The sequence below is a fragment of the Crotalus tigris genome, unplaced genomic scaffold (assembly GCF_016545835.1).
Source record: "Crotalus tigris isolate CLP2741 ecotype Arizona unplaced genomic scaffold, ASM1654583v1 scf7180000017601.7605149639:7615979, whole genome shotgun sequence".
Taxonomy (NCBI): domain Eukaryota; kingdom Metazoa; phylum Chordata; class Lepidosauria; order Squamata; family Viperidae; genus Crotalus; species Crotalus tigris.
Genome location: NW_024096505.1, coordinates 6,160,740 through 6,170,470, shown reverse-complemented (window position 1 = coordinate 6,170,470; position 9,731 = coordinate 6,160,740).

Sequence of the window (9,731 nt, the reverse complement as noted above, 5' to 3'; positions counted from 1 at the left end):
AAGGGGTTATGGGAGGCGTAGTTTTCCTAAGGACGGCGTGTGAGTCCCGAAGAGCCAATCATGATAGCATAGGAAGATAAAGCCTCTTCCTGGATCGGCATTAAAGGGAAACTAAAACTCTTGTTTGTCTATAGTTATTCTGTAATGAATCCATAATAATTACGCTACAACATTAATGATGGAATTCAATGGTGTGTATTAAATTATTAAAATTCATGAAATAAATTGTTTGCAGCAAGCTTAATTGCCTTATTCGTCTCCAGATACTTTTTATTTTATTTTATTTATTTACTTCATTTCATTTTTATTTTTAATATTTTTTACTATTTTAAAAGAGTATGCCAGCTAATTGATCATCTTGTCTTTAGCCAGATCTATACAGATAATTACTAATAACCTCAAACTTTTCTGACGTAGTTGGGAAACCAATGGGTGGAGCAAGTTTTTAAAGCAGAGTAAGAGACTATTCCCCACTTGGTTTTGGCTGCTGTCACAACTGAGTGTCTGTGCTTTATGGTTATTTTTGAGAACTGCCTTTAAAACTAGGTCTCCTGCAACAGTTTCTGCTTAAGAAAAATAGACCGAGACACTACTGGAGCATGCTGAGATCCTTGAGAACAAGCTGAAAGCCTCCAAATTATGTCAAAAGCGGAAGAAACTCGAGAAACAGTGGCTGAAGAGTATCATTGTTTCAAACATGTCACTGAAGAAAAAGTTGAAAACTTCCCAAGTAATGGGAGAACAGAAGAACAGAGAAGATCAATACAAGGAAGAAGGATTTGTTCAAGGAAGGAGTAAAACGAGCAAATGGAAACCAATTTATCACTCAGCATGCAATACAAAAAGGAAATAAAAGTGAGAAGTCTTGAAAAAGTCAAGCCACAGTATAAAGTCTTTCTCATAGCTTTATCTCTAGCTGAGAGATAAAGGAAGTGAAAGTAAACACAGCTTCTGATTACAGGAAAAAGTTGGAAAGAGCCAATTAAATTAAGCCAATTAATTTAACCACCTCAACAGATAGAAATCACATCATTAAATCTCTTACTGCTTGTTAGAGACACATAGAAGAAAAGCACTATACATAATAACTGACAAGTATTGATATGCTAAGGAATTATGGTTGTTTGTGTATATTGCCTGGGAATGTAATACCATCCTGAAGAATCATTTCCATGCAACCCATCCCCACATCAGCAACTCTGAATGGGAAGGAGACTGGAGTTAAACCCAAGCTAGGCAGCGTTCCTGTTTGTCTGTTATGGTTCTCTTCTGGCTATGCTATTGTCTCGCGGGGGCGGGGGCAGGGGGGAGGGTGTTTTACTTAAGACAGCTGGTCTATGACTTGGGGATTCTCTTTAGTTCATGACTACTGCCAGATAAGCAGGTGGGCGCCATGGCCAGGAAGACCTTTGCCCAGCTTTAGCAGATGTACCAGTTATGGTGTTACTGGACCAAGAAAACCTCACTATAGTAAATCATCTTACAATAACTCATCTTACAGTAACTCATGTTCTCATCTACACCTATTTGGACAATTTATGTGCAGGTACTCTTTGTCAGTCCTTTGAGACAGGCCAGATTAATAATAATAATATGTGTCAAGCACAGGCAATCAGTAATCCAGGTAGTTCAAGTAAATATAGGTTTATTGTAAGCCAGTGGTGGCGAACCTATGGCACGGGTGCCAGAGGCGGCACTCAGAGCCCTCTCTGTGGGCACGCGTGCTGTCGCCCCAGTCCTAGGCCTTCAGCTGGGTTTTATAAAACCTTTTTGCTTTAGGTCTCCGCCGCCATGTGCAAAAAAAAAAAAAAAGGTTCAATCAGTCAATTTCAACTTCTCGCGGGAAAAAAAGATCTTGCAAAGTTGGAATTGATTGATTGAACTTTTTAGTCCCACCCAGTTACTATTGTAGCCATGCCCCACCCAATGGGCCACACCCACCCAATGGGCCACACCCACCCGGCACCCGATGATGCATAAGTGGGTTTTGGATTGCAGTTTAGGCACTCGGTCTCTAAAAGGTTCGCCATCACTGTTGTAAGCTAATACTCTCTACAACCATTAGCATACAATAAACCTGTATTCATTTCAACTGCCTGGACTCCTGAATTCCTGTGTTTGACATTAATCTGAATGATTAATGGCCAAAGCAAATTGGCAGTAGATGAGAGTCAACATAACTGAAGGTGGGCTGGACTTAGATTTCTTGTGGGAGCAAGAGACTTGAGATTTATGACACATTTAACTTTCTCAGGCTCAGCCTGGTTATCTGCTACAATAAATTGTGTGTGCTGTCTGACTCTCAGTGACTCTGGGAACAGGCAATTCAAGTAGCACAGAAATCTTGAAGGGTATAACAGAATTTTGAAAGTGCCATCTCTAATGTTCTTTATTGCTGAATACAAATTAAGGTACTTGTATAGCCGGCCCTAAGCTTATTTATATTGTAGGCATGTCGCAAAATACTCTCACTTTTCTCTAGAACATTCTTGTGATTTGTAATAATAAATTTAAATTTCTGCAGCATTTCTTCCAAATTTATGTCTGAAATCTTATTTCACTCATTTCTAGCAAATGAGCACCATTTTGTATTTTGCTCAGAGTAGGTTATTTTCTTTTAAGTTACTGCCTATATGGGCAGCTCTATATTTTTTCTTCTCCACAACTCAATGTCTATATTTTAATATTTAAAACTGAAAGTATTTTTGTTTTGTCTTTTTTTAAATACAGTTTGATTTTACTTCTTGTGGTCTACTAGGAAGAAGTGTGTGTGTGTGTGGGGGGGGGGGTTAGGATTGAATTTTCCAGCCAAATGCCTCTATCCTATATAGTTCGGGAGTGTTGTACTGCTGCAGATTATTTCAATATTTTTCAATCTTTTAATCACTAGTAAGGCAACATACCTCCCCCTCTCTCATACAACAGGTGAGGCAACCCCTGAAATGTAGTTAGTTCAGTAGGAATTACCAAGATGCTCACCCAAAGTTGGAGAAGTCAGATGTAAGACCCAGATGGCTTTTTAAAGAGGAGGCCAGCATTCCCAGATGTTTGCCCTGCAGGCTCAGCAGTCTGCTGAAATTACATTTGATAACTCAATATATATGAATTGGAGAGAATCCATAATCATTTTATTAAAGTCAGCAAGTTACAGTGAATCAATTGTTCACAGCAAAACAGAACTGAGATTTATCAACAGGGGACTGAAGATGAGCAATGCATTGGATCGTAGGCAAATGATCATTTTACAAATAATAAATACTATTGATACAAGTACACGGGAATCTGGGAAAATAATCATTTCTGTAGTATACTTAGCCTTTGAAAAATGTGAATGCCAATTAAGCTGGTTGTTATTTTGACAGTATGACCTTGCCTCTCATTTTGAATGGGGAGAGTTGTTAACACACCCCTTATCAATGTCCTTGGGAATGTTCCATTTTATAGAGACATACTGCTCATGAATTAAAGGCCATTTGTTGATTAAATAAAGGTTACAAATCCAGGATGTTATATGTCTTGAGGGAACAGCCATGGATAATAAGCTTGTTTAGCAATTAAGGCTACTGTGGATATTTACTTATTTAGAGTATGGCGCTATTGTGGATAAATACAATTTTATATTAAACAGCCAAACAAAGCCAGAGATATTCAGGAACCATCTATGACCTAGGTATGAGCATCTATGAGACACAGAGCAAGTAAAAATTCCCTTTATAGTACAATGGCATTTTCATCAAATAAATCAAATGCCAAAAATATTTTTGTTTGGCTAATGCTATCTTTGTATTTGGAAAATTAGATCTTGAAATTTAGTACTATTAAGTTCTGGCTTACCTTCTGACAAATTAGGGTTTTATTTCATATTAGTATTTCACATTAATTTATTTCCTTTTAGAAATCGTGTCTTTCTTTTTAAGATACGTTTTTGTTCTTTATCTTGACTTTACCAATATTTTTCTAGCTTTCCTATATATAAGAAAAATGTTTCCCTTATATCTAAGAATACAATTAATGCAAGTGTATTTTCCTCTTACTTGATTGGACAAAAGGATGGAATTTCAGGCAGTAGCCTGTTAACTGTGAGCAGTAAAGCATTCTTTCAGCTAGACACTAAGCCTTCCACACTCTAAATGCTTTTGTAACTTAATCTGACATCAGCTGAAGATTTTCTTTTCAGTGCTGCTCTTTACAATTTAGAAGAACACTGAAATTGACTTCTGTATACAGTATTGCAGAATAATTTGGAGGATTTTGGTAAGTGCTTTTTACTTTTCCAATCAAAGGGACTTTTTACAATGTGCTAAATTAAAACTGATATTTTACAAAGCAAAGTGGGCAGTGAAACTTTCTGTATCAGAATCTGTAAAATATATTTAAATTCTAAAATGTAAACATGTGAAAGAATGAAACATCCAGATAAACAAAAATACTGAAAGCAGTTAAAATATTTTAATGGGATTCTCATAAAAAATTAATAATCTCTAAATCTCAGATAGTTTAAAAAAAATATTGCCATGCTACTGGATGAATCTAGCCTAACGATTTTATATTTTGAAGATGCAATTTGAGCCCAGATAGGCTGGGAAAACAAAGCAGTTATTACGTATCATGTAATATATCCCACAGTTTTAAAATTGATTATCTTGATCACTTATATTGATGTTTTCTTTTTGGAATGATAGAATTAAGTCTCTTAAGAGAGTAGCTGATAGCTAGATTTTAAACCGTCCTTTTAATATGCAGTGTACCTTTTTGATACATTCGTAATACATCCAGATAGCAATAATGTCATTGTATAGTCATTATCTCAGCATACTTTATACAAATACCCTGCTATTGACTATCCAATAATGCATATTTCCACAGTACTCTGCTTTAAAATTCAGGAGGGAGAATTGGCAAACTAAATTATCACAGCAAAGTTTCTTGTTTCTCCTCTATCCAACCAGTTCCTTGCCATTATTATCCACAGTCTTCTCAGTTTGCAAGCAGCCTGTGCACTCTGTATTTATCTGTGCCAGAATTCTAAAATATTCCAAAAGCACAATTTATCATTCACAAATTAGCTTTACTGTCCCAAATTTTTATATTTTTCATAATTCAGATTCAGCTGTTCAAATGTTTCTGATACCCACATTCCTTCTGTTAAAAATATCTTTTTGCATACTTATGTACTGCTATAACTGCATGGATTTCTGATCAAGCTAGACATTTTTAATCTGAGTGTAGGATCATTTTGGAAATAGTAAAGATCACCAATAAACAGACTGTTTTTTCTTCAGGAAAGTTTTTATTGCAAAAAAACCCCCATACTTATTTTCTATCTTATATATTTAACAAACTTAGGTCATATGCCTATGCTATCTTAAACTATACATATATATCAATTGTGTAGGCCTATATTTTATTCATACACAACCTATTCTTCTTGGTCACTTGAGCATATATCAAAATCATTAGCCATCTTCAAATTGGCTTCTGTTACTGTGCAGCTTCTGTTCAAAACTGCTGAATCGTTAGCTTAGCAACTTCTCCGTCTGAGAAAAGGAAGATGCTTTACCAGCTGGCTGCAGCTTCTCAATGTGGCTGCTGGAGTGGTGAAGCTGCTGGGCTCTGCTTTGCTTTTGGCTTGCCTGCTGCTGGTTTGGTGAAGTCCAAGCCTGCTTCTGCTTTGTCATCACTTGTCTGTTAAGCCAGTGTTTCCCAAGCTTGACAATTTTAAGGCATGAGGACTTCAACTCCCATGTGGAGTTGAAGTCCACATGCCTTAAAATTGTCAAGTTTGGGAAACACTGTGCTGATGGCTTTTTTTTTTTTTACTGTCTCAGCTGTAAATTCCTTCTTTCTGCTTTCCTACATGACACAACACACCTATACACCCACACCATGGTGTTCGCCACCTTTTCCTTTTGCAGTTAAAAACAGGTGTGCTATAAGTGCATTGGGCAATTTAGGCTGCCTTAAAGTCCCAGGGGAGAAAACAAAGGGAAGGGATTACTCATGATGACTTTCCTTCCATGCTGAGTAAGCCAATGCTGAAAAATTCCTTAATGTGTTTACCAGTTTTTGCTGAATGTTGTTGTTAATGGTTTATTTTAATTTAAGCTTTCATTCAGAGATGTTGAACACGTAAGGCATATTGGAATCTTGGAATTTTGTTTTAGTTTTAAGAAGAAAGATTTCTTTGTGATAAACTGCTTTAGTATAAATGTTAGATTACACATCTAATGAAGAAAAATAAAGAAGGACCTTATGCAGAAATCCAACTCACATCTGAACATGACTATCCAGATAAATGCTTGCTCATTCTGTCTACAGTCGTAACCTAGTTCCTCCTTTGGTTAAGTAGATAAATAAGAGAAAAAATACTGCTATTATACAGTAGCAATCAGCCAGCTTTTCTTGCAGGAATTTCTAGGCAGGCATCATCAGAGCAAAGGACAATACCATTCAAAATTCATAAGCATTGTCTGTTCTTAAAAATTGCAGCTTTAGGACATAGTCTGAGTGTCCAGCACTTTTTCTGTGAATGAAGTAATCGGAGCTTCCAGATCTGGACTACAAAAATCCAGATGACTGATAAATTATAACCCAAAGTTAGAGATTTCTGAATCTTTCTGTTGTCATCTAGTAATTTTTTTGCAGATCGGATAGTCCTAATGGTAATAAAATCATATAGAAAAGTTTTACTTCCAGAATTCCCAGCAAACTGTTGGAGGTAAAACAGAATTTCAGAAATGTTATTTCAAGACACTTAGATTATAATACAGGTAATCCCTGAGTTATGAACGTTCACATAATGCTTGTTCAAAGTTACACAATAAGCGCCCCCTAGTGCTTATGAACAAGTCCCAAAATTACGAATATTGCAGTACTGTGGCAGCCATTCACCTTTACAAGCAACCGCAGAGGCTCTGCAACATTCATCCTGGTTTTTCCCCCCTCCCCACCCCGGGGCTTCCTAGGCACTAGGCCTTCAATACTCATCCTGCGACGATCGAGATCCTTCACTTTCTTGGCTGCTCCAGGTTTTTGGTGAGTTCGCAGAGAATGGAGACTAAAGTAACACAAGATCAAGCAACATCAATGGGGCGAGATCTCATGCTACTGATCTCGGTGATCTCATAAGATAAGATAAGAGAACAGAACTGAAGCCAGGGGACACTTCCATGTGCCTCCAGAGGCTGGATCGGGGCGTTGGAAGTCTTTTCCAGGTTGCTGCCTCCTGGATCTGAAGCTGGGGGACGCTTCCATGGCCTTTGGGTGGCCTGATCCAGGCACCAGGGGCCTTCTCCAGGCCACTGCTGCCTGGATCTGAGGCTGGGGGATGTGGCCCTCCGGTGGCCTGTTTCCAGGCAGCAGCAGTCTGGAGAAGACCTCCGGCGCCTGGATTGGGCTGCCAGAATGCCACAGAAGTGTCCCCCAGCCTCAGATCCGGGCGGCAGCGGCCTAAAGAATGCCTCCAATGCCCTGATCCAGCCTCCGGAGGCATGCGGAAACATCCTCTGGCCTCAGATCCGGGTGGCAGCAGGAACCGCAGCAGGGAGAAGACGGATCTTTTGAAGGTGAGTCTGGTGCAGCAGGAAGGGAGGGGGAAGCATGAGGTATCTTAGTGGTCAGGGAGGCCTTGGGGGCCTGTTCCATCACTAGGCCCTCCATGGCCTTCCCCACTCTAAGATACCTCATGTTCGCTTAATGAGCAACATGTGTCTTAACGAGCAAGGGAGTGATCTCATTCAAGGTACGAGATTCACTCCCATGGGTTTTCGAGTTATGAGTGGAATGGGCAGGCTGCATTAACTCGTAAGTCGAGGACTACCTGTATTGTATCCAGGTCATAAAGAATTAGATAATCACTAGATAATCACTAGATGGCAGGAAGGAGTTCAGGTCTTCTATATCTCTATGCTGCCATCTACCAACCTTCCTTCCTTCCTTCCTTCCTTCCTTCCTTCCTTCCTTCCTTCCACCCACCCACCCATCCATCCATCCATCCTTTTCAGAAAAGTTAAAATCTCCCAAATTGCTGAAAGTGATTTTTCAAGCTCTGTGTAGAATTCTGAAATTTACTATAAAAGAAAATAATGCACAACCCCAGGTGGACATCTGTCGATGTAAAAAAAAAAAAATCTCAAAATCTTTCAAGTCAAAAACTTCCTTTAAATGGGAATATAAAATATCTTCAATCTGTGGTATTTTTTGTTATTTATTTTGTTAGGGATGGGGCTTTTTTAAATGACAGTATGATGTAGTAGTTAATGACAGAAAACACTGGGCCTGTCACTGTCTCTCAACCTCAGGATTTCATATGCTGGCAGGAAAAGGGCATGAAGATTCAGGACTGTTATTAGAGCATAAAAACAATAACAATGCAAATTAGCAAATAATGTGGGCTAGTTTGAGTGAAACCCAACTGCCAATGTAGTAGCAGTTGCTCAGATCCTGCAAACATCTTAATAAGCTAAGTAACTACTAAGCTATTTCCCTATTGTTTCCTGCTGGTTATTTATTATTGTAGGCACATATGCTACATGTAAATTCTGTTCAAGGTTTTATCAGCATTATTTATGAGCAGAGACATATGTAAATAATCTTTCAGTTTTGTAAAAGGATGCAGTTTCTCCTTATAGCTTGATTTAAATTACTTGAGGAGAATTGTATTAAAGGCATCCTTTAAAGCTGATCCATCCTAACCTCACTCCTTCCCAGCTGCTTGCTTTTCCATCTAAAAGTATTTTTTTTGGGGGGGTAGAGATAAAAAGGCACATTTTATTGCGCTGTAATTAACATATTTGATGGGCAAGAAGTGCAGCAGTGGACTTTAAAGGTCACATTTATAGAGAGCTCCCATTCTTTCTGCCTCAGCATTCATGATGCTTATTTCTAGTTCATTTTTTTTAAAAATATCAACAAATGAAGGCACAATGTTATTGACATGCATAAAACTATCTAATCAAGAATAATGTTGGGATAGGCTAATTGCATACCTCCTTTCATAACATACTTTTCAACTATTTATTTTCATTCTTGCAATTTCTCTCTGTCCGGTTGCCAGCTTCCATTCCCTGAATGACTTCTTATGAAGTGTCACAACTTAAAAACTTGAGAAAGTTAGTCACTGTATCAGCCTAGGGCAGGGGTAGGCAACCTTGGCTCTTTTATGACTCGTGGACTTCAACTCCCAGAATTCTGGGAGTTGAAGTTCACAAGTCATAAAAAAGCCAAGGTTGCCTACCCCTGCCCTAGGGATTTGGAGGCAATCTGGCTGCCACATTTGTCACCCCACGGATTACCAAATTTGGTTTGGCTGATTTGCCTGGCTATGTGGATGTCCCCTTTTTTTTCTCATCATCTGTCTCTTTCTGGAAGCGGCATTCACAGTGGAAGAGGATGACCATATGTCTGGCATGTCTGAACTACGGAAATCTATACAACTGATGCACGGTAGCAACATTACTTTTATGTAACTTTTCCTGGCCGTCTAATGAATATATGCAACCAGTATGATAGCTCCAGTTTGCTGAAACAAAATACATGGAAGTAACATGAAAAGCAATGTGCACTGCAGGATCTATATATATTTATATATGTCAATACCTTTTTTGCCCAATTATGTCTTGATTAGTTTCTGATTCCCTTTTATTATAATTTAATTCTTTTAGCCAATTCTTTTGCAGTTACTTCATTTAACATGCTTTAAATTATAGAGAAATCAGGACTATTTTGCACTG